Below are 14,256 nucleotides of genomic sequence, written 5' to 3' on the forward strand. Positions count from 1 at the left end.
GATCTTTGAAGGATCTGCTAAACCAGAGAAGCAAATAGACACTGGGCACCTAGCAGAGAGGGTGACCATCATGTCTCCAGGCCTGGGTGCCTAGGCAAGGTCCCCCAGCATCCCAACAGACTGTTCCCATTATCTCAAGGACCAAAGTGTTCTGTCCTTTGCCCTCGTGGGTTGCCCATTTGTGCCAGGCATGGAGGTTCCCCATGTGGTTATCGTAGAAGGCCTGGTTTCCCTGACAAAGTACTTCTCAATCCTGGGTGCATGTTACAATCCCCTGGGACTTTCATAATAGATTCATACCTGGGCCCCACCTTTCAGACAAAGTGCTATAATTCTCAAGGGGAAAATTCAGGGATTAATATTTTCAAAGCTCACTGGTGCTATTATGCAGAGCAAAGTAAGTCAGAAAGAGAAAGACAAATATAAAATATTAACACACACATGTGGAATTGAGAAAGATAGTACTGACGATCCAACCTGCAGGGCAGCAAAAGAGATGCAGACATAAGAACAGACTTTTGGACACAGTAGGGGAAGGAGAGGGTGGGATGATTTGAGAGAGTAGCAGTGAAACATGTACATTGCCACGTGTAAAATACATAGCCAGTGGGAATTTGATGCATGACACAGGGAACCCAAAGCCAGCATTCTGTGACAATATAGAGGGGCGGGATGGAGTGTAAGATGGTGGGGGGTGGTTTCAAGAAGGAGGGGGCATATGCATCAGTTCAGTTCAGTTCAGTCGCTCAGTTGTGTCCGACTCTTTGCGACCCCATGAATTGCAGCACGCCAGGCCTCCTTGTCCATCACCAACTCCTGGAGTTCACTCAGACTCACATCCAGTATACCTATGGCCAATTCACACTGATATATGGCAAAAATCACAATATTGTAAAGTAATTATCCTCTAAAAAAAGATTCTTAAAAAACAATTTAGATCAGCGGTGAAAAAAAAGGCTCACTGTAGATACTAACCTGCATCCCTGCTTGGAAAACTACTAACTAGTAGTTCAGCAAGTAAACTAGGTGTTGTTCGAATGCAATGGAATCAGTAAACATTTAGTAGCAAGGTAGTTGCCAAACCCATAATTCTTTAATAACCAGTTAAAAGCATTGGTCCTTCTATTTAACCGTGTTTCAGCATCGACGCCTCTGACTTCCCTTCTTGTTGAAGCTCTCTCCTCTCTGGATTCCCTCCTCTCTCTCCTCTTCACCTTAACTCCTAGCCTTTACTGCTTTCCTGACCTTCCTTCTTTTCAGTTTATTAATTCACGGCTGTGCTGGTCTGCACTGCTGCTCGCAGGCTTTCTCTAGTTGTGGAGAGCAGGGCTACTCTCTAGTTGCGGTGAGGGCTTCTCCGGGCGGTGACTTCTTTTTGCGGAGCGCAGGCTCTAGAGGGTGCAGGCTTCGGTACTTGTGGCACACGGGTTTAGTTGCTCCACGGCATGTGGAATCTGTCTGGACCTGGGATCAAACCTGTGTGCCCTGCATCAGCAGGCGATCCTCAGCCACTGGACCACCAGGGAAGTCCCCCCTTACATTCCTTCTTAATCTCATCTGTCTTCATTGTCAGTGGATCACGTTGCTCCACCATCCCATCTTCCTAATTATAGGCTGAAATCGGTGCACGTTCCCCACTTCCAACTATCACCAAACTTACCAAATAAAGGCCTGTCTTTACCTCTTTTCCTCCTTCCTCTGTGGAAGGCTTGTGCCTTCTGCTTTCCGAGGGCAACCTCTCCACTTGGGTTGCGGATGCCATCTTGCTGCCTCCTGTAGTCATTGAACCGGCGCTTACTAACTGTTTACCATGTGCTGTCATTGTCCCAGGCAGGCAACACCCCAGTGCACAAGACAGACTGATTCTCTGCCCACCTGGAGCTCAGAATCCAGCAAAGAAAGACAGAGAATGCACAGACTGATGAAGAGTTATACAACGTGTCAGTAGCGATAAGGACGAGGAGAAAAAGAAAGCCACGGAAGGGCCGAGAGAGTGACTGGGCTGCTGCTGTCTATGGCATGGTCAGAATCCAGAATGAAGCGAGGGACCCGGGGCAGAGGGGACAGGAGCTACAGAGGCAGGAGCATGCTTGGAGCTGGAGGGACAGCAAGGTGGTCGGTGGAGTGGGACAGTGGGGCAAAGAAGTAGGAAACAAAGTAACTGCTAAAGAGCCAGCAGGGATAAGCTTAGGCCTGCTCTCCCTGGCTTCTCAATGTAGAGGTCGGAGCGGGGAGAGGACAAGTCCGCAGAAGAGACAGAGAAGGAGCTGCTAGAATCGAGATTAGGTGCTGTTTCGGGAGCCGAGGAGGGGACGGTGTCTCCTGGAGGAGGGAATGAGCAACTGTGTTCAGAGCTGCTGCAGTTTATTATTATCATTTATTTTGCCTGTGATAGGTCTTCATTGTAAAGCTCGGGCTCTTTTGGGGACACATGGGGGCTTCTCTTGTTGTGGAGCACAGGCTCTGAAGCCCTGGCTCAGTAGCTGTGGCCTGCGGGCTTACCCCATAGGATGTGGGGTCTTAGTTCCCTGACCAGGGATTGAACCCATGTCCCCTGCGGATGCTTAACAACCGGACCACCTGGGAATTCCCTGTTGCTTCTGCAGCTAAGTTGAGGTTGGGGCTTCCCTGGTGGCTCAGAGATAAAGAGTCTGCCTGCCAAGGCAGGAGACACAGGTTCCATCCCTGGGTTGGTTGCCACGGAGTAACTAAGCCTGCCGCACAATTATTGAGCATGTGCTCTGGAGCCTCTGAGCCGCAACTACTGAGCTCCTGTGCGCTAGAGCCTATGCCCCAAGAGAAACCACTACCGCTCCCCACAGCTAGAGATTAGCCCCTACTCTCAGACTAGAGGAAAGCCTGAGCAGCAGTGAAGGCCCAGCACAGCCAAAGAGAGATAAATAAAACGATTAAATAAAAGATGAGATTGATTCTTAAATCAAGCACTGAATTTGGCAATGTGGAGATTCCAAATAACAAGAGCAGTTTGGGGGAGTTCGGAGGAAACTCTCCAAAGAAGAAAAGCCTTCTTTGGAGAGTATTTAGGGGACAGTATGGGGTTGCACAGAGTCGGACACGACTGAAGCAACTTAGCAGCAGCAAGATAAGAGGAAGTAGAGATAGCAAGTACAGGCAACTTCTTCAAGGAGTTTGCCCTGAAAAGGACTAGAGAAACGAGGCTGTATCTAAAGCAGTCGATGAGTTTTCTTTTTAAATTAAATTTAGGAGGTGCCGTATCTAAAGGAAGGACCCAGCAGAAAGGGATGGAAACCAATGGACCTTGGCTCCTCGGCGGTCTCCTCTCTCCTCCAAACACTGAACCTCCAGGCTTTCCTTTGGCTTTTGCTCCTTTACCTCAGTTGACTAATATGTACAGTTTTTCTTTTCTTCATGTAAATGAAATCCCAAGAGCTTTGGAACCATGCCATCCTGAGTTCAGATTTGGTTTCTTCCACTTTCTTGGTTGTGTGACTCAATCGCTTTGAACCTCGAAATAATCCTAACAAGGCTAGTGTGAAAATAAAGTGAGATAATGAATATGAGGAACTCAGGGCCTGTCTCTTAATAGGAGTGCTGCAAATGTTAGCTCCCTACAAAAGAGCGAGGTGTGGGTGTGGGTGGGAGGTAGAAGGCAGGGGCTAGGGGTTTAGAGCGGTTTAAAACGAGCCTCCTCATCCAGAAGGAAATTTGATTTCTGTCCTGTAAGCTAGAGAACTTGTTAAAAAGTGATATATGCTCAGTGATTTCTTTTTAGCTGGTATGCGTTCCTCTACCCATTGCATTTGGTTCCCACTGTCCTCATTCCATAAGAAATGCCCTCACCAAGGCCATGACTTATACCACAAGTTATTTGACAGTCCTGGCCCTAGTTGATGTCACTGAACAATTCGAGAAGATGATCGCTCTTTCCTTTTTGTCCCTTAGCTTCTAGGGCACTATGCACTTTCGTCTCTCTTCCCATCTTCTCCGACTCAAGGAAAGCCCAAGACACATGGGTTCAAACCATGTGTCCTTTCAAAACTATTTCATTTGAGTGTTGTCTGCATCACAATGTAGCTAAGAAAGAAGGCTCTAGATTTAGACTCCCTGAATTTAAATCTCAGCTCTTCCCTTCTTCGTCTCTTCCCCATCTGTAAAACGGGACTCGTCATACTTGATGTCGTAGAGTGTTTGTGAGGATTCAGTGAGTTAGTCCATGTAAAGTATTTTTTTCTGGAGCCAAATAAGTGTTAGTGATGATGTTGGTAATGATAATAATGATGATAATCATGATGGCAGTGATATGATGAAGAGGAGGGGCTAAGCACTAACTATGTAGGTTTGAAGGCTTCCAGGTTCCCACATCCCATGCCCTAGGTAGTTCAACTTTAGTCCCCAAACTGCAAACGGTACTCAGTAAAACCAAAACTACTGTGGTTAATCTGATTCGCCTTCCTTAGAAGGCTGGTGGGGGACTCTCTGTTATTTTATAGCATGTTCTTCAGGGCTATCACTGTCCTTCCAAGAGGACTATCTAATTATCCCTTTCAATCATATGTGGTAAGCCCTTCTAGAGGAATTTAATGAATGTGGTTTTCTCTATCTCATTGCATCTGTGTTGGTATTTTATTGACCAGTGGTGACCAATGCTGCCCTGGATGACTACCCCCCCCCCCAAACACACACACAATCCACCCCAGTTCTGAGGATACCACTGTTTCCTTCGATGGTTCTTCTCTGGTCTATTTCTCTTGAATGCTTTTCACCCCTAAATATTGATGTTTACCCAGATATTATTGCTGGCTCTTGTCTGCTCATCTAAACTTGGTGCCCTAGACAGGCCTGGTCTGGGCTGCAGGCAGTCCGTGAATCCCTGAAGTTCCATGCAAGATGGATGCATTTCCTAGGAGAAGGCCCCTGTTTTTATCCATATTCTCAAAGGGGGCTCAAAAATGGAGAAGCAAGCTAATCTGAGTGGTTTATTTATAAGCCTTTGGAGTCTGTGACTGTTCTGACATAGAGGAGTTGGCTTTTTCCTTTCTGTGGGGTGAGTTACTTTCCAAATCCACCTGAAATGATTCCCCTTTGGGCAGAGACATGTCAATACTTCTGTGTAACCCTTTAAACATTCTCCTAGTCAGAGGAAGCCAGGGCTTTATGTTCAGCTAACACATTAAATGTGATTAGTTATATACATTTCTGTTTATTTAATGAATGTGTTACTAGTGTGTGGGGATTGAATATTATTTATTTTTGTGTCCCCAGTGACTGGGACATGGTCACTGGTCTGTAAACATTGATTGGAAGCCTGACTGCATTTTGTATTCCTCGATGAACTACAAATACGAGAAATAGCAATACAGCCAGATTATGAGACATTTATAAGTATTTAGATTATTACCAGGGTAGATTATGTATATGTATATCAAAAGTGGTCTACTGAGACAGAAATTTCTGGGGGAAATACAAAAATATCACCCCATTTCTTTCACTGAAAAATACAAAATTTGATTTTCCCACTGTTATTAGACTCCAATAAATATTCATCCTTTATCTCTCCAGGGGGTGTCCCAAGCTTCCTGCAAGTGAAATGAGTGCTAAATGTGCCTGGTAAATCACTCTGATGGTTTTCACCCCCTAGCCAGAATGGAGATCTTAGTTGGTTTGCTTCTTTCAATGGCCTAAAAATTCAAGTAACATTAGATTTTTTTAAAATTCCCAAGACTAGAGGAGTCAGATACAATTGCTCTTGCACTGCTAAATTCCCTGTGAAGAAAGTGCCAGCTCTTGGGAACAAAATCTTCCATAACTCCCTCTGCCCAAGTTCAAAGTCCCAGAGCTCTCCAACAATACTCAACTGCTTGAAACACCTAAATCGCAAATCCCTGCAAGGTAGCAGCTGGGCCTGCTTTACTCACCCTGAGAGGTCCTGGTTCCCATAATAGCATCTCCAGTTCAAGGAGGCATCAGTCTCAAAGATCAAAGTGGGGGCTCCCATGGTGGTCCACCTGGCAATGTGGGGGACACGGGTTCCATCCCTGGGCTGGGATGATTCCACAAGCGTTGGGGCAACTGTGCTCCACAACCCCAGAGCCCTGGAGCCACAACTGCTGAGCCCACACTCTAGAGCCCATGCTCCACAACAAGAGAAGTCACTGCAATGAGGAGCCCGTGCACCTCAACGAAGAGTAGCCTCCACTCGCCACAACTAGAGGAAGCTTGCATCTATCAATGAAGACCCAGCGCAGTCAAACATAAATGAATAAAATCTTTTAAAAAAGATCAAAGTGCTCCACCAGTGAAGCCCAGTGCAAATGGGATTACAAGCAGAGCTTCCACTCCTCCAATTAAAACTTGTTTCTCTACCCCTAACAGCACCCATGACCCCACTCAACATGGTCCTGGGAGAGCTCAGGTTAGGCTTGTTACAAATCCACCAGGGCCAGGCGAACAATACAGACAACATCTTACTATGCTGTGCGGAGGGCTGAACAACTGAGAATGCCAATGGTGACACGTGATGCTACAGACGTGAGGACTGGACCTTGTGTGTCCTTTTCCTTGAGGATAATTGACTGTTCTGATTCATTCCTGAAAATCGGCAGGTTGCTGAAACAAGGTGCTGAAGACTAAGAGAAGGCTGACCTTGCTAAGCACAGTTACCTGAGTGCATCCATCTTTTTCAGGTAAATTAACATAGTTGGAGTTTGGAATTCAGCTCAGAAGTCAGAGAGAGGAAGCAATCAACATTTTCATACAATTTATGCTGCCTGTTATTAGCTGGAGAGTAAATACCGTTGGCAAAAGAAGAAAATGCAGGTGTTTGAGCGACGTGGCAGCAAGTTTACCACTAAGGCACATTGTTAATAAGGTACGTTGGCGGGATTTGGTTAAGTCCCTTCACTCCCACCACTGTTTCTCTTTAACTTAAATCAAATTTCTTAGAGCTGAAAGGCATTCAGTTTAGCAAAAACAGTAGGAAATTGCTTTAGAAAGGTATGCTTCTTGATCTTAGGGCATGTGTTTTGAAGGAGTAAATAGGCCAAATCACTCATGCCTTTCACAGCAAAGGATACAATGGCCACCGGAGTGGTGAGGGAGAGCCAAGGTCGCCTTGCCAGGGGGCAAGTTTTGAAAATTCAGACAAAAGCCTATAAATCGAAGTTGTAAGCTGTGAGGCTGAAACATTCTAAATGATCTGTGATTTGCACAGGGGCAGTTTGCACTCCAATCTGGGGGTGAAGGGACTTTCCTTACTGATGAGAAAGTGAGCCCGGGGTCTAAAGATGCGCTGGGTCCTGCCCTGGCACTGATGAAGCCTCTCTCCTAGGGTGGTGGGGAGGTGGATGAGTATAAACTCAAAGTGGTTTATCTGATAAAATGAAAGCCCCACTAACAGCCAAATAAAAGACCTGGAATGTAGGTAGAAATCAGGATAACCGGTAAGCAAATTAACCTCGACCTGGGACTGCTCTAAATGAGCTTTGCACAGCCGTCTCAATCTGTGTAAATCTTTTGTTATGTAAACCCAGTGACTTGATTGGCAGAAACAGGGCAAGGCCAGATGTTAGGGGATGAAGTTCTCATCAAACAAGCTGCCTAGCTTTGAATATGCCAATACAGTCTAAGGCAAAGCTAAGCAAAACATAAACAAAATCAAAACCCCCAAACCTCAAACACCAAACTAAGCAGAAAAACTAACCAAGCATATGAGACAACTAAGAATATTTTCTAAAGCAATTAGCTGGCCCATGAGTCCTGGCGTCCCTGGCTTAGAATTCTGAGAACTTCAAAAAAAATTGTGCTGAACGAGGAGGTGCCGCTGCTTAATCAGGTCTTACCAATTATTTTGCCTGATTTAACTTTTCTTCTACCTCACTGCCCCTTTCCAGTGACATTGTGGGCTTCACTCAACTCTGCAGATCCAGAATGCCAAGTCAGGGAGCGGACTTCCTGAACAAGATGTACAGTGCCACTGATGAAATTATAGATCAGTATTTTGTCCACAGCCAATTGGAGGTGCACGAGTGGTTATGGATAAATGGGCCCTTCCTTAACGTGGAATGATACCGAATTTCATCGGGAACAAAGCTAGGAATTAACAGGAGCAAATAACTTACATAAAATTTCTAACTCTCCTAAGTCATAAGGTCTCAGGAAGCAAATCTTCTTAGTAACCTACATTGTGCGCATGGCTTTTCGCCTAGAGGGCACCCAGAAAATGTCTATTGATTTGATTTGAGAAGCGTCTTTGTTCTATAATAAGGGAAAGAAACTGGTTTACGCTTTTTTTGTGGTTAGATTCTCAGGCACTTAGCTCAGTGAGCTCTAACTGCCCATTTCTTCACATTGGTATTTTCCCTTTCTCCATGGCCAGTGAGGGAAGGATGTGAATTTTGAAATATGAGGTGGCGAACATGGAAGAATAATTAGATAAAATGTCAACAGTCATTAAATTTTCTAATTCTAATTTTAATTGTATACATTGAGAAGGCATCAGTGAAATGCTTCATTGGACACCAGGCAAACTGAAAGTAGATTTAGAAAATATTAAAATTCATCTATTCAAGGCATAGTTATTAAGAATTTAATTATGTGCCAGCACTGTGCCATCATAGAGCTCTGCAGGTCATAGGCTGAACATGACAGACAGGATCTCTGCTTGCAGGGAACTTAGAGTCTGGTGATACATAGGAAGACAGACCAGTAACCACGCTAGGAGGGAAGGATGCTTCTCTGTTTCACCTTTGTTACCTGACCTCCTGCTCATGCAGGCCACTGTGTGTTCACTGCACCTCTGCCATTTCTTTTCTTTTTATCCTTTGCTGAGAAATACTGCATTATGAGGTTAGTGTTCATGGGACTCTTTTGTTTATACAGCCCTTGCATTTCCTGTCATTCCTGGAAACCACTGCATTAGGAAATTAAAGTTGCTATTATGCACGATCATGTAATTAACCACGTTTGCCTTGCATTTCACTTTTTAATCTCTGGGTGGGCTTTTCATCTTTGCCTTAAAAATGAGAACCAACGAACAGGTGTTTAGACCCAACTATGTTGAGTTTTCACTGAACTCAGTTAATGGGTGAATATAGGGCACTAGATACATAGTAAGCAGGGGTGCTTATTTTCAATAATCCTCAGATTTAAAGGATTTTCTTTCATTCACCAAGAGTAAGCTCATTATACAGAAATGTGGATGAAATCATAATACTATCTCTTTTGGCCACTATGGTAAAAAGAAGAGAATAAAATGGAAATAATTCTTTGGCTAAATTTGAAGTAAATTTTGCTTGGAGTTGACAAAAAAATGGATTAAGTATTTAGGCATCTAGAACTTGATTGTAACCAAGTTCTACTTTGTTACACTTTAGGGAAGTGCTGATTCATTTGCGTTTTGGTCAGTGTTTGAGGTGAAGCTGAATCTTTGTAATATCATCTGTTTTATTGTTGTTGCACAGTTTGGTTGTGTGTCAGTGTGGACTTGTAGGCTTATCATACGTATTAACACAGCACCAGACAACAATACCCATCACACAGTAGAATACAGAATGCAGATACGCACAAGCATGTCTAAAACATGTTAGTTTCCCCTATATTTTTACGAATACAGATTGATAAATAAATTGTTCACCTTTGAGTTTGGCTAAAGAAATTATTTGAAACTGTGGTTCTCCGTTATCTCATAGCATGTGAGAGCTGTAATACTTATAATAAAACTGTCAGGTATTGAATTCTTAGCCATATGTCAGGCAGTGTGCCAGGGGCTTCACAAGGATTATTTCAAAATAGTAAATTATCCTCACAGCATCTCTTTGACCTAGATGTTATAATCCCCATTTCCAAGATGAGAATGCCGAGACTCAGTACTTGCCGAAGGCCACAGAGTAAACACAGAGTGGGATCCACCCAAATGTGTCTGTTTTAAGAGTCATGCTGCTGACTGCCCACTGTGCGACTTCTCACAGTCGGTATTTAGGGATTGCACTAACCAAGGAAGTAGAGGCCCAAAGACTTAGAGTTCCCTCGGTAGTGCAGATTAGACCTGGGTTCACATCCTTTCTGCTGACGGTGAAATAGAACTGGGCCCTGGGGGCATCCACGCCATTCCCGTTATCAAGGTGCTACACCCTGGAGTCCCCCTTTACTCTTCCTGACTCTCTCCTCTCATATCCAATCGGCCAGCAATTGCCATTGATCTTTCTCTCACAGTGTCTTATGGTGGGAGAGCTCATGCAATAAAACAGTTATGAGTCAGGCTCTGCCGGCAGATTCCAGCTGGGTCAAATCTCAGCTTTGCCCGCTGGGTGATTTGGGACAAATTAATTAATCTGTCTGTGTTAAAGTTTTTTTCTTTTGTCTGTAAAATGGTGATAATAACATGACCTACCTTATAAGGTTGTTTTGAGGATTAAAAGCATAGGAAGGGAGCCAGGCCCTGCCTCAAGTAGCAGGAAAATCGAGCCCCTAAATATTTCCCAATAAGGCAAGATTTGTGTGTTGAACAAAGGACTTTCAAGTTATTGATTGGTATTGTTTTGTTCTGAAGTATAGGATATTCTTTCATGCCCCCTTTTCATGCCCTTCTAATTCCTAATGTTTGGGTGTTTTTCAAGTCATGTGCGTATGTTTTATTTTAGAGTGCGACCAAATAAAAATAAAGCAATGACCACGATCATTAAAAAGAAACGCAAAACAAGGAAGCACATAAACACCAAGTGCACGGAGCGGATGCTGATGACTGGCGCAGCACATGCTCTCACAGCCATTACTATCCACACCACCTTTCCCTTTCTCAGCCTGAGCCCCGGTCCAGACCTTCATCTTCCTATATCTGGACACAAACAGCCCCCGACTCGTCTCCTGGCCTCTGTCTTTTGCATGGTTAAGAGGTGAAACTGTACTTTGCAGAGCTAGTTCTTTTGTTCAAGAACTTAATTGACCACAACATCACGTTCAGACTCTGCAGGCTTGCAGATGGTGCCCCATGTAACTGCTTCTGCAGACTCTGCTGTGAGTTTTGCCCACTGTACGCTTTGATAGAACAGTCCCCACAAGACTGCCCTCACTTTCAGACACTGGTCACGGGTTTAGCAGTCCTAGGGTTATCCTCACTTCAGGCCAGCTGGCTACAAATCCGAGGGTCTCCACAACTGTTCTTGGGTTTGGTCATTCACTAGAAGGACTTACAGAACTCAGGAGTCCTATGCTTATTAGTATAGTTTTATTATAGCAAAAGGATACACATTAAAATCAGCCAGGGGAAGAGACAGCTAGAGCCGAGTCCAGGAAGGGTCCTCTCATTCTCTCCCTGTGGAGTCACAGAAGCTCCGCTCTTCCCAGTCACTATGTATGACCATGCTCACTAAGTATTGCCATCTGGGGAAGCTCACTTGAGCCTTTGGTGTGCAGAGTTATTATTGGGGCTCCATCACACACTGTTCCCATGGCTGACCTTTTAGTCTCTAGCTACTTCAGGTCAGGCTGGTACCCCCAGTCATCAGTTCCTGGAGGTCATAACTGACATATAACTGACATAACCACATGGCCCTGAGGCCTCTCCCATAAATCACACTGTTAGATGGCTGGTGGCCAAAGCCCCCCAGCCACAAAGACCTTCCTATAGGGCAGGACATTCCAGAGGCCTAGAGGTCAGCTCCTGGTAGCCAAGGGCAAAGGCCAGACTTCTTTTCTAGTAAGGTTAATTCTTCACTGGACAGCCTTGTTTCCCATTGCTCTTCCACAGGGTTCAGTTCAGTTTATTTGCTCAGTTATGTCTGACTCTTTGTGACCCCATGGACTGCAGCACGCCAGGCTTCCCTGACCATCACCAACTCCCAGAGCTTCCTCAAACTCATGCCCATCAAGTTGGTGATGCCATTCAACCATCTCATCCTCTGTCATTCCCTTCTCCTTCTGCCTTCAATGTTTCCCAGCATCAGGACTCACTTCAAATGAGTCAGTTCTTCCCATTCGGAGAAGGTAATGGCACCCCACTCCAGTACTCTTGCCTGGAAAATCCCATGGACGGAGGAGCCTGGTAGGCTGCAGTCCATGGGGTCGCTGAGAGTCAGACACAACTGAGCGACTTCACTTTCAATTTTCACTTTCATGCATTGGAGAAGGAAATGGCAACCCACTCCAGTGTTCTTGCCTGGAGAATCCCAGGGACGGGGGAGCCTGGTGGGCTGCCGTCTATGGGGTCGCACAGAGTCAGACATGAATGAAGTGACTTAGCAGAAGCAGCAGCAGCAGCAGTTCTTCCCATTAGGTGGCCAAAGTATTGGAGTTTCAGCTTCAGCATCAGTCCTTCCAATGAATATTCAGGACTGATTTCCTTTAGGACTGACTGATTTGATCTCCTTGCAGTCTAAGGGACCCTCAAGAATCTTCTCCAACACCACAGTTCAAAAGCATCAATTCTTCGGCACTCAGCTTTCTTCACAGTCCAACTCTCACATCCATACATGACTACTGGAAAAACCATGGCCTTGACTAGATGGATCTTTGTAGGCAAAGTAATGTCTCTGCTTTTTAATATGCTGTCTAGGTTTGTCATAGCTTTTCTTCCAAGGAGCAAGCGTCTTTTAATTTCATGGCTGCAATCACCATCTACAGTGATTTTGGAACCCCCCAAAATAAAGTTTCTCACCATTTCCATTGTTTCCCCATCTATTTGCCATGAGGTGATGGGACTAGATGCCATGATCTTAGTTTTCTGAATGTTGAGTTTTAATAGGGTATCACCCACCAAGCAAGACAACATCCAAACCATCCCATGCTTTCATGCAGCTTTTTCTTAACCTGTAGTATTTCTTCCTTTCCTTCTAGGATCCCTAAATGTCACACTTTATATGAGGTTCAGCTCAAGTCTCACTTGCCCTCTAAAACTTCATGCCAAGCTTTTCTAGCTAGTTGAATATTTGCCTGTGTGGCCCTGTGATGTGGCTATATTTATAGCCTTCCCTGAGCTTTACATCTCTGTAGCGTGGGTGTCCACCACAAAGTAATTACTCAGAAAATCCTTATTAATAATGATGGTAATTTTCCTAGTGTCTAAGGAATTCAGTAAATCTCTGTGGAAATGATCTGAGCTAAGTTTTCCTTTGGTTGTAAATTAGGCATCTTTGTTAGCTCTATCTCACTCTTTCTGATTACACGGGCTGTAATTTAGATAAGCTGCTACCTAATTGAGCCATCAGACCCTAAGACAATCAAAAACTGAACAGAATTAAAAAAAAGTATATATTTGACCTTCAGCCACAAACAAAATGACCAAAATCAAAACACAGAACTCAGTGCTAGACTCTTTTGGCAGTTATTTTTATTGCGGTCTATTTTCTGTGAGCCCAGGTGGGTTAGACTCTAGAAAACATGGGCAAATCCCATCCAGAGAACTCTTTTGAAAAATAATTGATGCCTTAAATACCAGTGCTTTGATTTTAGTATCCTGAGACCCCAGGATCCAGCACTTGGGGCAGGGCGGGGGGACCACTGTAGTGTAGACAGATGGATTTTTATTGCTTCTGGGTAGACAAACAAGGAACAGATGTCTTTAGTGAAAGGGTTGAATTACTGGCTTCAATCAAATGCGACCTTGATATGTATTTTACTTAGACCATGCCTCAGTCATCATGACAATAATATTCCTGTATGTGTGTGTGTGTGTGTGTGTGTGTGTGTGTGTGTGTGTGTGTGTGTGTGTGTGTGTGTATGCATGTCTACTGGATGGTGTCTAGAAGCAGCTCCTTCAGTTTTCAGGCAGAAAGGAGTGATGGTGCAAAGCCGAGAGTGTTTCCCTATCCATTAAACAATGATGTCCGAAAAGACTGAAACTCATTCAGCATCACCTCTTCAGTTAAAATCATCACCTCTTCACCAAACAACCAGCTGGTGTCTCCAGCAGAGCGGAGTAGGCGTGTGTTCAAGGTCAGGGGCCACAACCTCATTCTGTACTGTATCGGTGCCCATCCCCATTCTACCATGTTCTGACCCTGCTGACCCCGCTGTGTCAGCCTTCTCCCCTCCAACTTCTCCAGCCTCATCTCTCGCAGGAACTTCTAACATCCTGGATCCCCACTCTGGAGAACCACTTACTTACACATTGCACTGTTTCAGACGTCTGAGATTTTTGTCACATTTCCCTAAGGAAGTTCAGGTTTTTAAAGACAGGTCATTCACCTCTGAGCCAGGAAATTCCTTTTGTTTTCATTGAGCTGAGGACTTGGCCTCTATGAGTTTTCCATATATTTGAAAGCCCTACTGACTGTTACAAGT

This window comes from Capra hircus, chromosome 8, assembly GCF_001704415.2.
Source record: "Capra hircus breed San Clemente chromosome 8, ASM170441v1, whole genome shotgun sequence".
NCBI classification, from domain to species: Eukaryota; Metazoa; Chordata; class Mammalia; order Artiodactyla; family Bovidae; genus Capra; species Capra hircus.